This window comes from Diabrotica virgifera, chromosome 10 (assembly GCF_917563875.1).
Source record: "Diabrotica virgifera virgifera chromosome 10, PGI_DIABVI_V3a".
NCBI classification, from domain to species: Eukaryota; Metazoa; Arthropoda; class Insecta; order Coleoptera; family Chrysomelidae; genus Diabrotica; species Diabrotica virgifera.
In genome coordinates, this window is record NC_065452.1 from 110,779,517 (window position 1) to 110,799,498 (window position 19,982).

The following is a 19,982-nucleotide window of genomic DNA, read 5'->3' on the forward strand; positions in this document are numbered from 1 at the left end:
GTAAGTTTTTATAAATTCTGAAAAACTTTGTGTATGGTGTAAATCAAATTAACGTCGACAAAACAACAACGGTCACTTCTAAGCGCCAACTAAAAGCAGATCTACTACTAACTTCACAGAATGATCAGTTTTCAATATTTTCACTAGATGTCAACCCATCGTACACAAATATACGACGGTGCCTCAAATTAGGCGCCTGTCTCAAATTTGGTGCCTTTCCTCTACCCACTCTACCTACTTTTTAAATCAAAAATTTTATTCTGTTAATATGTTTACTTAAAAAAGGTATACTACATTCATCTCGCTAAACTCAACCGTTTTCGAGATAAACGCATTTTAAATCTGTGATACAATATAATTTTTGCATATCATTGTAGTTAGACCCGAAAAATAACTTCAAATCATAAAAATTTACAAAAATGTATCTCAAATTTCTTCAAATGGAATTTGCGATGCAATGACATAAATATGAGAACTGGGACAATTATTATGGTTTCAAGTTTATTTTTCGGGTCTAACTACAATGATATGCAAAAATTATGTTGTATCGCAGACTTAAAATGTGTTTATCTCGAAAACAGTTGAGCTTAGCGAGATGAATGTAGTATACCTTTTTTAAGTAAAAATATTAAGAGAATAAAAATGTTGATACAAAATACGTACAGTGGGAGATAAAAATAGTTGAACGTATTAAATGAGCGCTGAAAGACGTATGTAGCGCCCTCTGGGTAATACATCATTTTTTTTGGCAAATTTAGATTTCTCATCCCAAAAAACCTCCGCTTACCAAATTTCGTGTTGTTATCCCATGTCTGTCAGGAAATATTCAAGAATAAATAAAATAAAAGTTTAAGTTTGACACCCTGTATTGCTGTATTTCAGTTATTATCAACTTTGGTACTAAGGTAAGTTAGCTTAAATCGACCAATTTTAAGCTCAGGAATGTAAGGATAAGCTATGGCCCATTCTTTACAAAACACCCTGTACCTATATAGGTATGTGGTATGTACATATTATATTATACACTGTATGTGTCGCCTACCCGTATACTGAGGTCACGAGCCGCCACTGGCTAGAATCACTATGAAGTGTAGTAGTTTAATGAAATTTGAAGAAATTCGAAAATAAACTGAACCCAAAAAAGGGATTATATAAAAAGTATCAACTCAGATAGCGCAGGTAATGACAACTTGGCTTCGAACGGACCAATTACAGGGAAACATCCTTGTAGGCCGCGCAGTAGACATTCATGTAAAACAAACTCATTTTATTTTCAAAAGCATCGATGTAAACCTCCTGGATGGCATCGCGCTAAACCTCCACCGCGACTTACCTACTCTGTTCTCTTTCATTCAGTACAATGTGTTTGTTTTACATGGATATCGACATCGACCGCGATCTACACCTCCACCTCCACCGGCGGAGAACCTACCAAGTGTTGCTGAGAAAGTCGCATTCGAATGTGTTTGTGTTCCGTTGTTAGCGAATGCGGCACCCATTGTGAACACAGCTATTTGAAACCCGATACATCAGCCAAGATATTGCTTCAGCCAAGATTATGCTTCCTCGAACACCTTACCGGCCATCCGGCTGCTGATACAGGTTGCGTTCATTACTGGGCAGCACACCTGTACAGGTAAATACAAAATCAGGGTAATTGATTAGTGTGATGAAGCTTAGTAGATCCGCTATCGCTATAGTAATAGATAGCAATAAAAGTTAATAACAAAAATTGTAGCCAACTTTGAGATTCACATTACAAAATTAGTTAGAATATTACAGGGTTAACTAGTTTTGATGGGAAATAAGCCACAATTTTACTAAAAAAATGATTTTATTAACGCAACTCATAAATATTGGCAATATCATTTTAAAGTCTTCTACTTTAAAATGTATAATATATGTCTGAATTGCCAATATAAATGAGTCAGATTAAATAAATAATTATTAGAAGAATTTTTTACTAAGCAACAACATTTTTGTTTAATTCATTAATATTTTTTGTATTTTGACAACGGCATCCGATTTGGACGTCGAAGCGTTAATAAAATCATATTTTTAGTAAAATTGTGGCTTATTTCCCATCAAAACTAGTTAATTATAAAAATGCCACAAGAAAATATCTCCAGAACAACATATTACAGGGTGCTCGATAACACAGTGACAGACCAAACTTTTGTTTTTTTAATGGAACACCCCATATTTTACTTTATATTCGAAATCTTCGTAACTTCCCCATCACAAAAATATAAAGGTTTATTATGTTATACAGGGTATTTACAAAGTTATAACCAATGTTCTATGAAAATTGTAATAAGTTCAGCTCCCTGTATAAATAAAAGTAAGTACAACAGCAATGGTTCATTGGTGCCATATTTTTTGTTGATTGTCAAAATTTATAAAAATTGTTGATATTGCTAATTTTCTTTATATTGAATACAGGGTGAGTCAAAACGCAAGTACATTATTTTCTCAGTAATTTTAAATAGAACACCCTAATTAATAACTTGCTCTGAAAAATTAAAATATCTCGAAAAGTAACAAATTTAAGCATATGGAATATTGTACAAGAATTGAAGTACGGTAATAATGCTTTTCGATAGTGATATAAAATACAGGGTGTTCCATTTAAAATTTCTGAGAAAAGAATGTACTTGCGTTTTGACTCACCTTGTATTCGATATAAGGAAAATTAGCAAAATCAACAATTCTTAAAAATTTTCACAATTAACAAAAAATATGGCACCAATAAACCATTGCTGTTGTGCTTATATTTATTTATACAGTGAGCTGAACTTTTTACGATTTTCATAAAAAATTGGTTATAACTTTGTAAAAGCCCTATATAACATAACAAACCTTTATATTTTTGTTATGGGGAAGTTAAGAGGATTTCGAATATAAAATAAAATATAGGATGTTCCAAAAAACATAAGTTTGGTCTGTCACTATGTTATCAAACACCCTGTAACAGGCTACAAAAGTTGGTTACAATTTTTGTTAATAACTTTTATTGCTATCTGTTACTATAACGGATCTACTGAGCTTTATCACCCTCATTAATCACCCTGTATATTGAATTTAAACGATTTTAGGACGAAAAATCTTTTTGTCATTACTTTTTAAACCACAGAAATGTCTGGAAACTATAGCTCATATTTCTAATAATGTTTAAAAATTAATCACAAAAAAATTTTTCGTCTTACAATAATTTTAAATTCGATATATTTACCTATTCGCGGTGTGCAAGTACTTGGATGGGATAAGAGAAACGATCGTGCGCGAATAGCGGAGAAATATTGCAACTTTCTTAAATAATTCATATTGTCAATTGAAATTGTCAAATTGACGTATATTTCATATCTACTGTCAATGAAGAAGAAAAATTATATATTGCTCCACAATATTGATATGATATGCAATTATTATATAAAGGTAAATTTAATTAATTGTTTTTGCTTGCAGTACTGCATTTTAATAACTAATTTTATTTACTACATACAATTGTTTACGTTTTAATAACATAACCTGAATCTTATTTTTTCTTCTTATTATGTTTTTGGACTATGGCCTTGACAATTATCCAGCAACCAGGACCATATGATTGGTCAATATAACTTAAAGTGCGAATAAAGTTGTTGAGCGTAGAAACCAGGTGTCGCTTTTCCGAACTTGCACGGTCCCAATACAAGTGTGCTGCGCAGAGTAATGAACACAACCTGTATCAGTAGCCAGATGACCGGTACGGTGTTCGAGGAAGCATAGGGAATAATATATTAAAGAACCAGTTGTCTTAAAATAATTTTTTTTCCGACGTTGCTAGCTCTTGGTCCATAAATTCAGAAACTCATCTTTCTACTGTAATAATTTAAGGAGAAAGAGTTCTTATACACTTTTAACATTCGTCCAGAAATTTCGTTTGCTTTTAAACCTTCCAAAAATAAAAATTCAATCACTGCACGATACTTACTTGATTATTTCCATTTTAAAAAATATTGTGACACATCGATACTAAACGGCTTCTTCTTCTTCTTCTTTGAGTGCCTCTCCTATCGGAGATTGGATATCATTAGGGCGATTCTAATTTTATTTACTGCTGTTTTGAACAATTCGTTAGTGGTACAGCCAAACCACTCTCTCAAATTTCTCATCCAGGACATTCTTCTACGGCCTGGATTTCTTCGTCCTTGGATTTTTCCTTGCATTATATTTTGTAGGAATGTGTACTTTTGTCCTCTCATCAGGTGGCCTAAGTATTCAAGTTTTCTCTTTTTTATACTCCGTAGAACTTCTGGCTCGTTATTTATTCTGCGTATTACTTCTTCATTTGTAATTTTATCCACCCAACTTATTCGTAGTATACGGCGGTAGCACCACATCTCAAAGCTTTCAAGATTTTTAATATTCCTCTGTTTAAGAGTCCATGACTCAACACCGTAGAGCAAAGTACTGAATACATAGCATTTTAACATTCTAGTTCGTACATGAATACTAATATCATGATTACAAAATAATTTTTTCATTTTTATACGGCTTCTTAACAAAGAATAAATAGACAGCTTGAAATGAAACTTCACATACGTTCATATGAAGAGTGTAGCAACATAACAAAAAAAAATTAGGCTAGTAGCAACGCCCTCTCTTATCGAACCGCAAAACTTATTAAACAACCTAGTATATGTCGAAATAAGTATATTAAGGGCCAAATTTTGTTACGGGGGTTTTTAAGGTCGCTAAACACGACTACGCCATCAGAACCGACCCTCGGAGCAGATGGTTCCCACGGTCACTGCTAAAGGCACGTCATCATCTGGAGTTTCGAAGGTTTTCGGACTTGAATGCATGCAAATAGATTGCTAGGCGGTTTTTGGGGTCGCTGAATACGAATATGCCCTCAGAACAGACCCCCGGACCACCTGATGCCCAAGGTACAGTTACGATCACTGAATAGTTTACACCTTAATTTTGATTATATAATACTGTAAAATTGCAGGGTTGTACGGATTTAATAAATGTCAATGACAAAAATTTCAAAAAGACAATGCTTGTCAAAAATTTCGCGAGTGTTGAAAAATAAAATAAACCGATATCAAACTCCTCCAAAATGGTTAGAATGCATTTGAATTATGCGCAAAAAGCAAGAGCAATTACCAAACTCGAAGAAGGTTGGTCACGAGGCAAGTTGCTGCAGATTTGAACGTGAGCCATATGAGCATATGGAAAATCAAACAAAGATGGGATAATTTTCACTCTGTAGCACGGTTGGCTGGTTTAAGAGGGCAGAAGATCTCCACAGATCAACAGGAGGAGATGTTATACAGCAATGGTCGAGTAAGAGTTTATCGGCCGAGAAATCATGGTATGGTGAACAATATACGCATCATTTAAATAATAGTGGAGGATTCTCGGTCGATGTATGGGGATGGATACGTGCTGAAGGCCCGGGCGTTTGTTATCATATAGAATAAAAATTAACAGGATTACATCACAAACATATTCTTGAGAACCCAATGTTGCCACCGGTGATCCAGAGATCCCCCAGACTTCATCTTCCAACATGTCAATTGCCCGGTGCAAACGAGTAGAAATTGTACGAGAATAGCTGGAAGAAACTCTTATTGATGTTCTTCCGTGACCTTCCCGGAGTGCATACTTTAACCCCGTCGAAAATGTGTGGGCAAAGTTAACAAAGAAACTAAATGAAAGAATGAAAGAACCTTAGACCACGGAATAGAATTGAATTATGGGAAGCCATTTAGCAGGCATGGGAAGAGCTTGTTCACTATAACATGGGGGGGAGGGGTTGGTGCTATCTATGAACAGAAGACTGCAAAGTTGTATTGACAATAATGGAGATTCTACCAAATATTAATTATTGTTTATTATTTATCACTGTTTATCATTATTTAATATAAAATAGATTTAAAATAAAATGGATATTTTAAAACCAGACTTCTTTATTTTCGTTATTGAGACCATAATCCGTTTTATTCAAAAAAACTTCTTTCTATACTTCCAATTTTGTTAAATTTTGTAAAATATATTTATATTATTTTGATTTTTTATTTTAATCAGCCTATTCTAATTAGCCTATCCGTTATTGAGACCATAATCCGTTTTATTCAAAAAAACTTCTTTCTATACTTCCAATTTTGTTAAATTTTGTAAAATATATTTATATTATTTTGATTTTTTAATTTTAATCAGCCTATTCTAATAGGTACACCACTGGTAACATCACTTTGACGTAAAAGGTGCGTTTAAACGAGGTAAAAATTTAAAAAAATCGGCTCCTAGGTACGTAAGCCTGTAAACTATTCAATGACCGTAACTGTAACTGCTAAGGCATGTTATCATTTGGACAGTGGCGTACTGATAGATCAGCGGGCCCTGGTTCCAGTTGGGATGCGAGCCCGCCTGCCCAATAAAATCACACATTGTATACCTATCAAAACTTTTTAATAAACATTGAATATAGATCGTCATATATCAAAATGTATCATACATTTTTTATAAAAACTCAAGCTAATTTATAGTTCATTTTACTTTTTACTCACGGTTCTTGCACCAAATTTTAAAGAACCGTTTGGATTGACATGAAATTTAGCATAAACATAGCTAAAATGCCAAAGAAAAAGGGATATTGTGCCGATGTGTGATTTTGTCACACGTTCAAGATAAGTCCGGAATTGGAAAAACTAACTAATTCTAAGCAACTTTAGTTCCATAGATTGTTTTCACTAAGTCAATACTTTTTGAGTTATTTGCGAGTGAATATTTTCATTTTTCAACAAAAAAACTACATTTCTAGACGGTTTTCGGAAATAACTCACAAGGTCCTCTGTATACCCAGTAGGAGCAGAGTCGCAGATAATGAAAAGTAGGTTCTCATTCGTCAAATTCCAAATCGAATATTTTAACTCATCACACCTTAACTTCTAACTCATCACATCAACACTTAAAAGTGTTTAAAAAAGGTGAATTTCTGTTTTTTCTTTTTAAGTTTCTAGCATCAAAAGTAAACAAGGTGCGCTCAAAACAAAGTTGGTCCCTTTTCTTGGTAAAAAAATCGCAAAAATCACCACCTAATTAGCATCCCAAATGAAACTAATCGTTACTGCTTCACAAGTTACTTGACTTACCTATGTAGATCATCTGTAAGTTTTGTCGGTTCTCATTTTTGAAAAAAATTGGTTGAGTAAAGATTGTTCTTTTTGTTATGAATTTTTTTTTAAATAACTTAAAAATGATTGGTGATACCAAAAATCTCAAGTAGTAAAAAAATATAGGTTTTGCTATTGTAAATATTTTGGGCTTTTTGTTTTCCTGAAGACAAAAATTGGTTAAGGTATGACTATTCAAAATTTGTATACAAAATTTGTATACAAATTTGTATACACCTAACGATTAATTTCATTTCGCATCCTAATTAGAGGGTTATTTTCACGATTTTTGTTACTAACAAAAAAAAGGGACCAGTATCACTTTGATCTTAACTTACTTACATTTTCACTCGAAAATAACTCGTAAAAGTAATGAAAAGTAAAGAATCCAATTCAGGACTTATTTTGAACGCATATTTTTTCACCTTCAGAAGGGGCGAAAGTCACCCCCTGGGCCAAAGCACACATCGGCACAATATCACTTTTTTTCTTTAACATAATATTAGCTATGTGTATGCCAAATTTCATGTCTATCCAGCCGTTCGTTAAATTTTGTTGGTTTGAAGGTTTTGCAATATTTTACCGAGAGTGAATGGACTATTAAAGCAGTAAATTAATGTTAATCCTACCGTTACTATCCTTACCACTATAATTGTCTATATTTATGCAGTGTTATGAGGGTGCTATAAATACGAACAAAAGGAACACCGAGCGTCTTGGAATTATTTTTATGATCCAGCGTATAAAACTTGCATTGAATATCTGTTCCCGAATTACTGTAACTTTGCAGTTTACAACTCTTACTCATAGATCGTGCTAATATAAAAAATACAAAAGTGTTTGTGTTAGCACTTATTTAGGCAGGCTCCGGTGGTTATTCTAAACAAATGTTGAGACAAGGGCTTTATTTAGCAGGTAAAATGAAGGAATCTTACAATCGCGTTCTCTGTATTTCTTAATAAAGATTTTCAAATTTTTTGATGAACAGGTATTTTTTGTTTTTATTTATAAATACCTACACAAAAATTAAAAAATTTATTAAGCAATTTTGTAGTGTGAACTTGTGTAGTTTAACATGTCCCAAACAAATTAGAAACAAAAGAAGCAAAAGGGGCGTATAGCGGGCCTATGCGGGGCCCGGGCCCTAGTCCATGCTCAGTACGCCACTGCTTCTGGAGTTTAAAGGGCTTTTAGGCACCAGGTGCACCGAGGATCGGTTCTGATGGCGTATTCTTGTTAAGCTACTCGTAAAACTCCAGAGTAATCTGTTTGCATCAATTTATTGTCGAAAACCCTCGAAACTTCAGATGATGTACCTTAGCAGTGAACCTGGTCACAACGTGCTTCGCTGGTCGGTTCTGAAGGCGTATTCCTCTTCTGGGACCACAAAAACCCCCGATTATCAAAATCTGGCCTTTAATACACTTATTTTGGCACGTTTATGCACTTTAAAATGCAACTATGCTTTTCCACTCATCTTTCTATAGTATATTCTTCTCCTAACATCATCCTGAACACAATGTAAACAGTTGAAAGTCTCTAGGTACTGTATCTTAAAATCGATTTATTTTGTACTGTGTTATGCTATTTTGCTATTTTGTGCTATATTATACGCCGCGAACACGCACCAACACTAGAACCGTACGAGTTCCACAGCCCACGCAGATGCCCCACTCTTTTCCACTTCTCCGAAACAGCACTGGCAGAGGGATACTTAAGGAGACCAGCGAACCGAGATTTTCCAGTCTTGAAGCGATAGCTCTGGGCCCCACTACCAGCCAAGCGAGGTGAGCGAGGCAGGCCGACCTGAGTAGCGAGTCACCGTAGTGACGTGATCTCGCAAGCTAAGGCAGGCCAACTTGAGCAGCAAGGTGTACCGTATTGAAGTAATTTGCGGCTCATATTTAAACGGTAGCAAGCGAAGTGAGTGTGCTCCCGATAAATTTATATATTTTAATCGCGTGACTGTTTTGCAACTTACACTGCACTGAGGTGTAAGAATATTTCGGATTGTTATTAATTTTGCTTTTCTTTTACAGACGTCTATCCAGGGGAGGACTTCGCTGCAACGCGGCGACAAATAGAATTGTATTTTATTTTTATTTCTTTTTCATCTGTACATAATTACATTCAATATACGTATTTTGTTTTAACCTGTGTTTTACTGAGTCTGTCGTCTTGAAAGGACTACCCGTCATAGCTAAATGCCCTGGTCTAATGATGTAAGGAGCGAGAGCCTGGGGAAGATCACCAAAAAGGTATGTGGATCACATTACAAAAGAGTTCGGAGCTCCACTAAACCTTTGCTTCAGAGTTTCAGAAGATAGAGAATGATGAAGACAGTTTAAGAGAAATCATTGAAAATTCAAGGTGGCATGATGTCCGAATCGGACGACCAACTAGGAAAAAGGATGTAAGAATAGATTCGCATTTAAAGACCTAGAATTAAAAGATAATTTTACAGAATGGTAAAAACAATTGCGCTATGTGCTACGCTAGGAAATTATCAAAAATTCCTCGTACATTATTTATTTCTTAGACCAGGGCATTTAGCACTAAAAGCACCCGAATAAATAAATTTTTAAATACAGCACCTAGAGACTTGCAGTTTTTTGCATTATGTTCAGGATGACGTCAGGAAAAAAGTCTACTATTCAAAAATGGGTGGAAATGCATAATTGCACTGGAAAGTGCATAAAATGCATCCAAAATTGCATAAATATAAAAATAAAGTCAAAATCAGTATAATAAGGAACAAAATTTATTATTTGAGGAGTTTTGGGGGTCACTGAATACGATTACGCCATCAAAACTGATCCCCGGATCACCTGGTTCCCAAGGTCACGGCAATAGACGTCATCTTCTGGAGTTTCGATGGTTTTCGGCATTAAATCGATGCAAACGGATTACTCACGGGTTTTAGGGGTCGCTAAATACGAATATGATATAAGAATTTACCTCCGGAGTACCTGGTGCCCAGGGTCGCTACTAAGGCACGCCATCTTCTGGAGTTCTAGGGATTTCGGCACTAAATTGATGTAACTGGACTACTCGGGGAGTTTTTGAGGTGGTTAAACACGAAGATGCCATCCGGATAGACCTTAGGATCACCTGGTGTCCGAGGCCACTGTAAGGGACGTCATCTTCTGGAGTTTCGAGGGCTTTCGGTATCAAATTGATGCAAACGGATTACTTACGGGTTTTTGAGATCGGTAAACACGAATATGCCATCAACACCGACTACCTGTGCACCTGGAGCATAAGCTCACTGCAAGGGGCGTCCTCTTCAGGAGTTTTAGAGATTTCGGCATTAAATTGATAAAAATGGATTACTCGGGAGTTTTGAGTTGTTAGACACGAATATGTCATCAGAACAGACATCTCGATCATCTGGTGCCCAAGGCCACTGCAAGGGACGTCATCTTCTGGAGTTTCGAGGGTTTTCGGCATAAAATGGATGGAAATGTATTACTCGAGGAGTTTTTGAGGTCGCTAAACACGAATATGTCATTAGAACAGACCCACGGAGCACCTGGTACCCAGGGTTCTGCAAGGGACGTCATCTTCTGGAGTTTCGAGAAATTTCGACATTAAATTGATGCAAATGGATTACTGAGGGGTTCTTGAGGTCGCTAAATACGAATATGCCATTAGAACCGAATCTCGGAGAACCCAGTGCTCAAGGTTATTGCTAGGGGCGTCATCTTTTGGAGCTCCGAGAGTCTTCGGTACTAAATTGATGCAAACGGATTACTCATAGGTTTTTGGGGTTGCTGAACACGAATACGCCATCAGATCTCACCCTCAGAGCACCTGGTGCCTAATGCAGGTCATCTTCTGTAGTTCCGAGGGTTTTTGGCATTTAATTGATGCAAACGGATTACTTACTAATCGGATTTTGGCGTTGTTGAACACGATTGCGTCATCAGAACAGACACCTGAGCACCTGGTACTTAGGGCACGTCATCTTCTGGAGTTTCGAGGGTTTTCGGTACTTAATTGATGCAAATAGATTACTCATGACGGACACATTACGCACAGACACCGGAGCACCTGGTATCTAAGGCACGTTATCTTCTGTAGTTTCGACAGATTTCGGTACTAAATTAGTGCAAATGGATTACTCTTGAGTTTTTGGGGTTGCTGAATATGAATATGCCATCAGACCAAACCCGCGCAGCATCTGGTGCTTAAGGCAGGTCATTTTCTGGAGTTTCGAGAGTTTTCGGTAATAAATTGATGAAAAATGGATTACTTTTTGGTTTTGGGGTTGTTGAACACTGGCTTACATGAGGAATTCTGGAGTATCTAGTGATTACGGTAATCACTAATAATGTCAACGCATAACAAAACTCATGTAAAAAAATTAAATAGAACAACATAGTTGAGTTCGGATTCCGTAAACCCAAAAACCCATGAGATATTCGCTTACATCAATTTAGTACCAAATTTTTCTAAACTCCGTAAGATTATATACCTTATAGGCAGCAGGTGCTCCGGTGTTTGTTCTGACGGCGTATTTGTCTTTAACAACCCCAAAAATCCATGAGTACCTAATCCGTTTGAATCTATTTAATGCCGAATAACCTTGAAACTCCAGAGGCTAACGTGCCTTAGGCCCAGATGCTCCGGTGTCTCTTCTGATGGCGTATTTGTGTTTAGCAATCCCAAAAACCCGTGAGTAATCTGTTTGCTTCAATTGAGTACCTAAAACTTTCGAAACTACAGAAGATGACGTGCCTTGGGCACCAAGCCGCCCTCCCCGGTGTTTGTTTGTTCCGATGTGGTATTCGTGTTCAGCATCCCCAAAAACCTATAAATAATCTGTTTGCATCAATATAGTACCGAAAACCTCGCCTAGCGGATGACGCCAATTGCAGTGACCCTGGGCACCAGCTTCTACGATGGTCTGTTTTGATGGCATGTTAGTGTTTACCGACCTCAAAAACCCCCGAGTAATTTATTTTCATCACTTTAATGCCGAAATTCTTTAAAATTCCATAAGATGACGTCCCTTGTAGTCACCTTGGGCACCAGGTGCACAGATGTTGTTTATGATGGCATATTCGTATTTAGTGACCTCAAAAACCCTAAAGTAATCCATTTGCATCAATTAAATGCCAAAAACCCTCTAAACCCTAGAAGATGACGTGCCCTAGTAGCGACCCTTGGGACCAGGTATTCCGAAGTTCAAATATGATGGCATATTCATGTTTAGCGACCCAAAAAAACCCGTAAGTAAACCGTTTGCATCAATTTAATACCGAAATCCCTCGAAACTCCTGAAGATGACATCCCTTGCAGTGACCTTGGGCACCAGGTGATCCGGTGGTCTGTTTTGATGGCATATTTGTGTCTAACACCACAAAAACCACCCGAGTAATCCATTTTTATCAATTTAATGCCAAAATCCCTCATAACTCCAGAAAAGGACGTCCCTTGCAGTGACCTTGGGCTCCAGGTGCACAGGGGGTCGGTCTGATGGGATACTCGTGTTTAGCGACCTTAAAAACCCTCAAGTAATCCATTTGCACCAATTAAATGCCAAAACCCCTCTAAACCCCAGAAGATGACGTGCCCTAGTAGCGACCCTGGGCACCAGGTACTCCAGAGTTCAGTTCTGTTATCATATTCGTGTTTACCGACCCCAAAAAACCCGTGAGTAATCCATTTACATCAATATAATGCCGAAAACACTCGAAACTCCAGAATATTACGTGCCTTAGTAGCGATCCTGGGCACCAGATACTTCGGAATTCAATTCTGATGGTATATTCGTGTTTGGCGACCTCAAAAACCCCCGAGTAATTCGTTTGCACCAATTTAATATCGAAAGCCCTCGAAAGTCCAGAAGATGACGTCCCTTGCAGTGACCTTGGGCACCAGGTAATCCAGAGGTCTGTTCTGACGGGATGTTCGTGTTTAACCACCTCAAAAACCCTCGAATAGTCTAGTTGCATCAATTTAGTGCCGAAATCCCTCGAAACTCCAGAAGATGACGTGTCTTAGTAGCGACCCTGGGCACCACGTACTGCGTAGGTCAATTCTGATGGCATATTAGTACTTAGTGACCCCTAAAACCCGTAAGTAATCCGTTTGCATCGATTTAATGCCGAAAACCATCGAAACTCCAGAAGATGACGTCTCTTGCACTGACCTTGGGCACCAGGTGATCCGGGGGTCAGTTCTGATTGCGTAATCGTATTCAGTGACCCCAAAAACCCCCTAAATAATAAATTTTGTTCCTTAGTATACTGATTTTGACTTTATTTTTATATTTATGCAATTTTGGATGCATTTGCAACATAATGCAAAAAACTGCAAGTCTCTATGTGCTGTATTTAAAAATTTATTTATTTTGTGCTAAATGCCTTCGTCTATCTTAGGTAAAGGCATTATATCATAGATTCCCCATGTCTATGCATTCATCGCCCTTTTTTTCCTTGCAAATTTTAGAAGGATGGGGTATAGGTATAAGCGTTTATAAGTGAGAATTTCTTTCCGACTTAAGAAATCTAAAAGATTTTATTTTTAAATATTTATTTGTTTAAAAATTGAGTCGCTTGGGTTTCGCCTTTTATTTATTTCTTCTCTTTTCATAATAGAGAGTTATTGCCACCGGCAAATAAAGGATCCTTTATTACAGGATACTTTAATAAAGGACAAATACAGGACGGGTCTAAAAGAGTGGTATTGCAAACGCAGTTAAAGAATCTTTTATTTTGACAAATGACATGAAATATTTTTGTAAATATAAAAATAACCTATAAAATTCCATTTGTCGATATAAATTAAAATAAGATAATTGAAGAGTAAAACGGTAAATTTAATTATTTTGTCATTTAAAGATGTTTAGAGAACAACATAATATATCCCATAATACACATCCTTCAATAATATGGAAGTGCAATAAATTGGAAATACTATTTTAGGAGTTTTTTAAATACTTTTGCATTATGGGTATATGTAATGGGGAATTTCTGGAGAATATATTATTAGGGAATAGTGGATATCCATTCCTCAACTACAACTACCGAATGACACCATTCCAGAATTTTCAGACAGAAGTTGTGTTTTTATAATCCATCACAAATCCCTTCAAGAATTGTTATTGAAAGAACATTTGGTATTGTGAAGAGATTTCCCATTTTACCATATGTAATGAGATGCAAGTTACCTTTTATTCAAAGAATAATATCAGCTTGTTCAGTTTTACATATTGCAGTAGTACATAATAGAGAAAACGTTGAAATACGGGCAAATGAGTGTGCTGTTGATATTGATATAGAAGCTGTGGCAGTACATTTTCAACCAGGAGCTAATCTAATGCGACTAAATTGTGTGTGTGTTTGTTTAAAATTATTGTTCGACATTTAAAGCTAGCGCTTAAACTAATTTTATTTTTATTGGACTGCAGTTTGTTAATAAATTTATAAATAAATATAAATATTATATTGGTGACTGATTTTAAGTATTTTATGATCATTAGCAGGTTTTAAATAATAAATTTATAAATATATACATACATGCTATTGGCGTTTGATCTTTTATCCATTTGGTCCTATCTTTCTTTCTTTTCACCTCTGGATAACTAGTTATCAGGAAGTTTATCTGACAGATTAGATACTAATAGATATCTGACAGAGAAAAACTTCCCGTTAACTAGTTATCCGGAGCTGAAAAGACAGATACTAAGGATACTGTTATATAAACTTCCCAATAATTAGTTATCTGAAAATGAAAAGACCTCTAATCTGTCAGATAAACTTCCCGATATACAAAAAGATAATAGAAGAATTAAGCTTTATGCTGGTTTTTATTAATTTTTTTGGCAATGTTTAAATAAACAAATACTGATGGCATGAAATGGATCATGAACAAGGAGGAATGAAGAAGGAATTGGAGATTGTGTTTACCATTAAACGCATAAAACTGCAGTATCTGGGACACATATGATAAATCAGCACCGTTACTCCCTGCTGCAGTACATATTGCAAGGTACAGTCAAAGGTAAGCTAGGACCTGGTAGAGGGAGAATATCAATGGAACTGTTTCGAATCGCAGCTAGCAAGGTTACGATTGCTATATGATTTCCAACATTCGAAACGGATAAGAACCAAAAGAAGAAGATGGCATGAAAATGAAAGTGTATTAATACTTTTGATTAAAAACTTTATAGATTCTAATCTATAAAAGATTAAATTTTCAAAAATAAATACTTGAACCTTTGTTTTATTTTGTTAACCTGTTGTTATATATCTGTTGAATAGAACTCTATTTTGAATCTAGAATTTTAACAAATCCTAACTTTCATTAAAATTTATTGATCTTATATCTTCAATCTCTTATATCTTCAATAAATATTTATTTCTATAGAAAAATGTAAAATATATTGAGTTTAATAAATGAGTTACTGATATTTTAAGTCTGATCATTTTAATTAGTAACAATTTAAAATTATTTACGTAATATTCCTTTTTACAACTTCTTGTAATAACTCAAGCTTCAATAAAATGTTCTTTTCTATATTCGTTTGGGTCAAAACATCAATAATCTATAGGTATCTCAGAATATTACTTAGAGCTGTTTTTAATAAATAAAACCCAACATACAACTTTAATAATGAAAGTTTAATCAAATATCAATCCCACAATACATAAATTATCAATCCAAAGAAGCGACAAGATAAATTCAAAATACAAGTGAAGTTAGACCTTTCTTCATATTTTTGACATGTTATGTCAAAATAAAGGAACTTTTATTAAAATAAAGGTGTCCTCTAATTTTCCTTAAATACAGGCGGCCTGTATTTTATTAAAAGACAAAAATAAAAGACGCAATACTGCGCATGCTTATATGTCAAAATAAAGGATCTTTTATTACAGGTCGACTTAAAAGACCTTGGCAATAACTCTCTAATATCATAATTGTACTTACCTGGTTATTGATATGTTTTATTAATATTTTTGCTTTAATTATTTAGTTTTATTAGTTATGATAATTTTATAACAAATAAAACTATACGTTATTTATTTCTGGGAACTTGATAACGAGAGCCACTGGTGTGACCTCTTATTTACTTTTTCTTCACAAGAGATAACATGTTGGCGGAAAAAACAATGGTTTCTTGTTTCTTTTCAGGTTTGTTATACTGTTTAATGGTTTATAACGACGCATTTTTTCTAGAAAATTATCAACCAATAATATAAATTAAAATTTATGACGATTTTAATCAAAACGGTATGTCAGTAATCTAAATCAGCTATAGAAAGATTACTGACTAATAAAATTTGATAATTTGATGTCAAATATTAAATAGATATACATAATAATATATTTCATTGTTCAAAAACTTTTGATTTATTTCTAGATTTTTATTTAGAAAACAGATAAATCAAGTTAGACGAGGCAACAAAGCATTAAACCTAGGAATTTTGTGCAGTAAGATGAATCGTCATGTAACTTTCTGCATTTTGCATTCGATTCGAGATAGTGTCAGGCAATTTTGTGAACTAAATTGATCTCCGGCAAAAATGTTTGTGCATAAGAAAATGCATTTTCAAAGTGCATCTCGAAGAGATGGGAAATGAAAAATTTAGAACTCAGGAAATATTGACGGAAATAAGTTCAATTTTTATACTGGGGGGTTTTGGAGGTCACTGAACACGAATTTCATGACGGCGATGGTTTCCGAGGTACCTGGTGCCCAAGGTGGAACTGTCGAGTGGGACGATCGAATAATTTGCGAAATGATGATTGGATCGAAAAACTGAAAAATACGTTTTCAATTATTCTAATTGTTTAATAAAAAATATGAAAAAAAATTTTTAAGGAAAGCTTTTCTTTAGTTACGAGTGACTAAAATTAAAAATATTATAAAAAAATTAACTAAAAAGCAAAAAAAAATTGAAAAAATCTAACACATTCGTCAAAGAAAAGCGTGGCGCGTCTTCATCTAATAAACGGTTTTTGCCCCACACTTTTCTTTAACGAATGTGTTAGATTTTTTCAATTTTTTTTTTTTTGCTTTTCAGTTAATTTTTTTTATAATATTTTTAATTTTAGTCACTCGTAACTAAAGAAAAGCGTTTCTTAAAATTTTTTTTCATATTTTTTTATTTTTTACTTTTTAGTCTTACACTTTTCAAACATTATATCGTCATGTTTCTTAAAATATGTATAAAACATATTATGATGTACTAACATGAAAAGTAGTCGGAATCGGCAAAAAATTTGAAACTTTATTGTTTATTTATTAAGCATAACGTAAACAATTAACGTAAAAAGTGAAATTATATATACTTCATACCATTAGCTACAACACCTAAAAGTTTCAAGTTTTTACATTGTAAAAAACAAGAGAATTTAAGCATTTTCCATTAAAATCGTTTTTTTTTATTTAAACAATTAATAAATATAAAAAAAAATTATTAATTATTCGTGTATTGTTCCCGCGAATGCATATGTCTGCAAATGTTCATTCATTTGCATTGGAGGAAAGGCACTCAAATTAACGTCTAAAGATTTGACGCAAACTATTTAACTAAATAAAAGCGTTTAAAAAGTAGTAAACTTTGTATCTGGGGCTTTTCGTTGTTTTCCTCGTATTGCGAGAGATGTCGCTAGATTGCGTCTCAAAAGGTGGAGTCATTGCATCGCGATGGTTACAGGGTTCTTAGTGTTTGTTTCAAAGTTGTGACTGCATAGCTCCACCGAGGACGCATGGGATGCAGAAATAGCTATCTGGAGATGATGGTCCAACTCTGAATTAAATTAAAACAAAACTGCCGTTATCTATTTTTCATCTTTACTCAGAATTGAGTATTATAAACTGTCTTTTGGTCCTTTTCCTTGACGAAGGGAAGGTAAATGCGTGGCCAAAGACACCAAAGTGTCCTCTATTTGCTTTCTCCTATTTTCGTCGTCTCTGTGTTTATATTTATATTGGAAAAACCTGAGATACAGGATGCAGCCAGAAAGCAGTTTATTAATGAAAAGTCTTAGATTTAAAATATTGTTTATTATATTTTTAATTTCAATTATTCTAATTGTTTAAAAAGTAGTAAACTTTGTATCTGGGGCTTTTCGTTGTTTTCCTCGTATTGCGAGAGATGTCGCTAGATTGCGTCTCAAAAGGTGGAATCATTGCATCGCGATGTTTCGCCTTAAATAGGCAGGGTTGTTAGTGTTTGTTTCAGAGTTGTGACTGCATAGCTCCAGCGAGGACGCATGGGATGCAGAAATAGCTATCTGGAGATGGTGGCCCAACTCTGAATCAAATTAAAACAAAACTGCCGTTATCTCTTTGAAAAATACGTGTTCAATATTTTTCAAAAATCTAGCGAATGGCACTAAACACGAACACCCCACTCCACCCCCTGGAGATGGGGTGGGGGTAACTTTAAAAAATTAAATGGAAATCCCATTTGTTATTGCAGATTTGGATTGCTTACGTAAAAATAAGCAACTTTTATTCGAGACATTTTTTCAAATTGTGGATAGATGGCGCTATAATCGGAAAAAACAATTTTTTCGTGATACCATAGGTAAATTATAAAAACGGTCTAATATACGGTCGAGAAACACACTTCTACATAAAAAACCAAAAAATACGTGTTTAATATTTTTCAAGAACCTATCGAATAACATAAAACACGATAAATTATTTTTTCCGATTATAGCGCCATCTATCCAGAATTCGAAAAAATGTCTCGAATAATGCTTATTTTTACGTAATCTATAATAACAAATCCAAATCTATAATAACAAATGGGAGTCTCCATTTAAGATTTTAAAGTTACCTCCACCCCCTGGGGGTGGAGTGGGGGGGTCCTCTTTAGTGTCATTCGATAGATCTTTGAAAAATGTTGAACACGTATTTTTCAGTTTTTCGATCCAATCTTGATTTCGCGAATTATTCGAACGTCCCACAAATTATTCGATCGTCCCAGGCGACGAGTTCCACCCTGGGCACCGGGTACCTCAGACCATCGCCGTCATGAAATTCGTGTTCAGTGACCTCCAAAACCCCCAAATATAAAAATTGAACTCATTTCCATCAATATTTCCTGAGTTCTAAATTTTTCATTTTCCATCTCTTCGAGATGCACTTTGAAAATGCATTTTCTCATGCACAAAAATTTTTGTCGGAGATCAAATTAGTTCAAAAAATTGCCTGACACTCTCTCGAATCGAATGCAAAAAGTTTCATGACGATTCATCTTACTGCACAAAATTCCCTAGGTTTTGGGCCTTTTAGTGCTTCTTTGCTTCGCTTAAGTATAAAAGATACATATTTATAACAAAACCCTGTAATGTGGTAAATATACTGATGACTAGTGATGACCAAAAAAAATGCAACACCTAGAAGGACAAATATTTTTTTAAATATTTATTTATGGAATTATACATTACAATATTCTTATCATTTATTTTATTTTAAATTATTTATTTTATTTTATTTATTTTAGATTTATATTAAAAATTTAATAATGAGTAGCTCCTCCTTGATTTTCTATACACTCAGTTACTCTATGGGGCATTAATCGAATTAAGTGGTCTATATTCTATATCACATTGCGAAATAATCATCCAGATTCTTCTTATGGTATGCAACAGGTCTTCTAAGTTTGCTAGAGGAAGTGGTAATCGATTTAGGTTTCGACCTACCATATCCCATATATATCCGACGGGGGACAAATCAGCTGATCTTGATGGCCAGTCCAAAGTGTCTATACCAGATTCTTGTATGAACTTCATGGTTTCACAGGCAGTATGAGGTCTTACGTTATTCTGTTGAAAGATTGCATTTGAAATGGT

General features: G+C 34.8%; 1 long non-coding RNA gene across 1 annotated transcript; it reads left to right on the forward strand.

Moving 5' to 3' along the window:
• Window positions 1–8,927: 8,927 nt before the first annotated feature.
• LOC126893321 (uncharacterized) lies at window positions 8,928–9,316 on the forward strand. The gene is made up of 2 exons (XR_007701134.1): window positions 8,928–9,086; window positions 9,203–9,316. It is a non-coding gene; the product is annotated as an uncharacterized LOC126893321 (long non-coding RNA).
• Window positions 9,317–19,982: the final 10,666 nt, after the last annotated feature.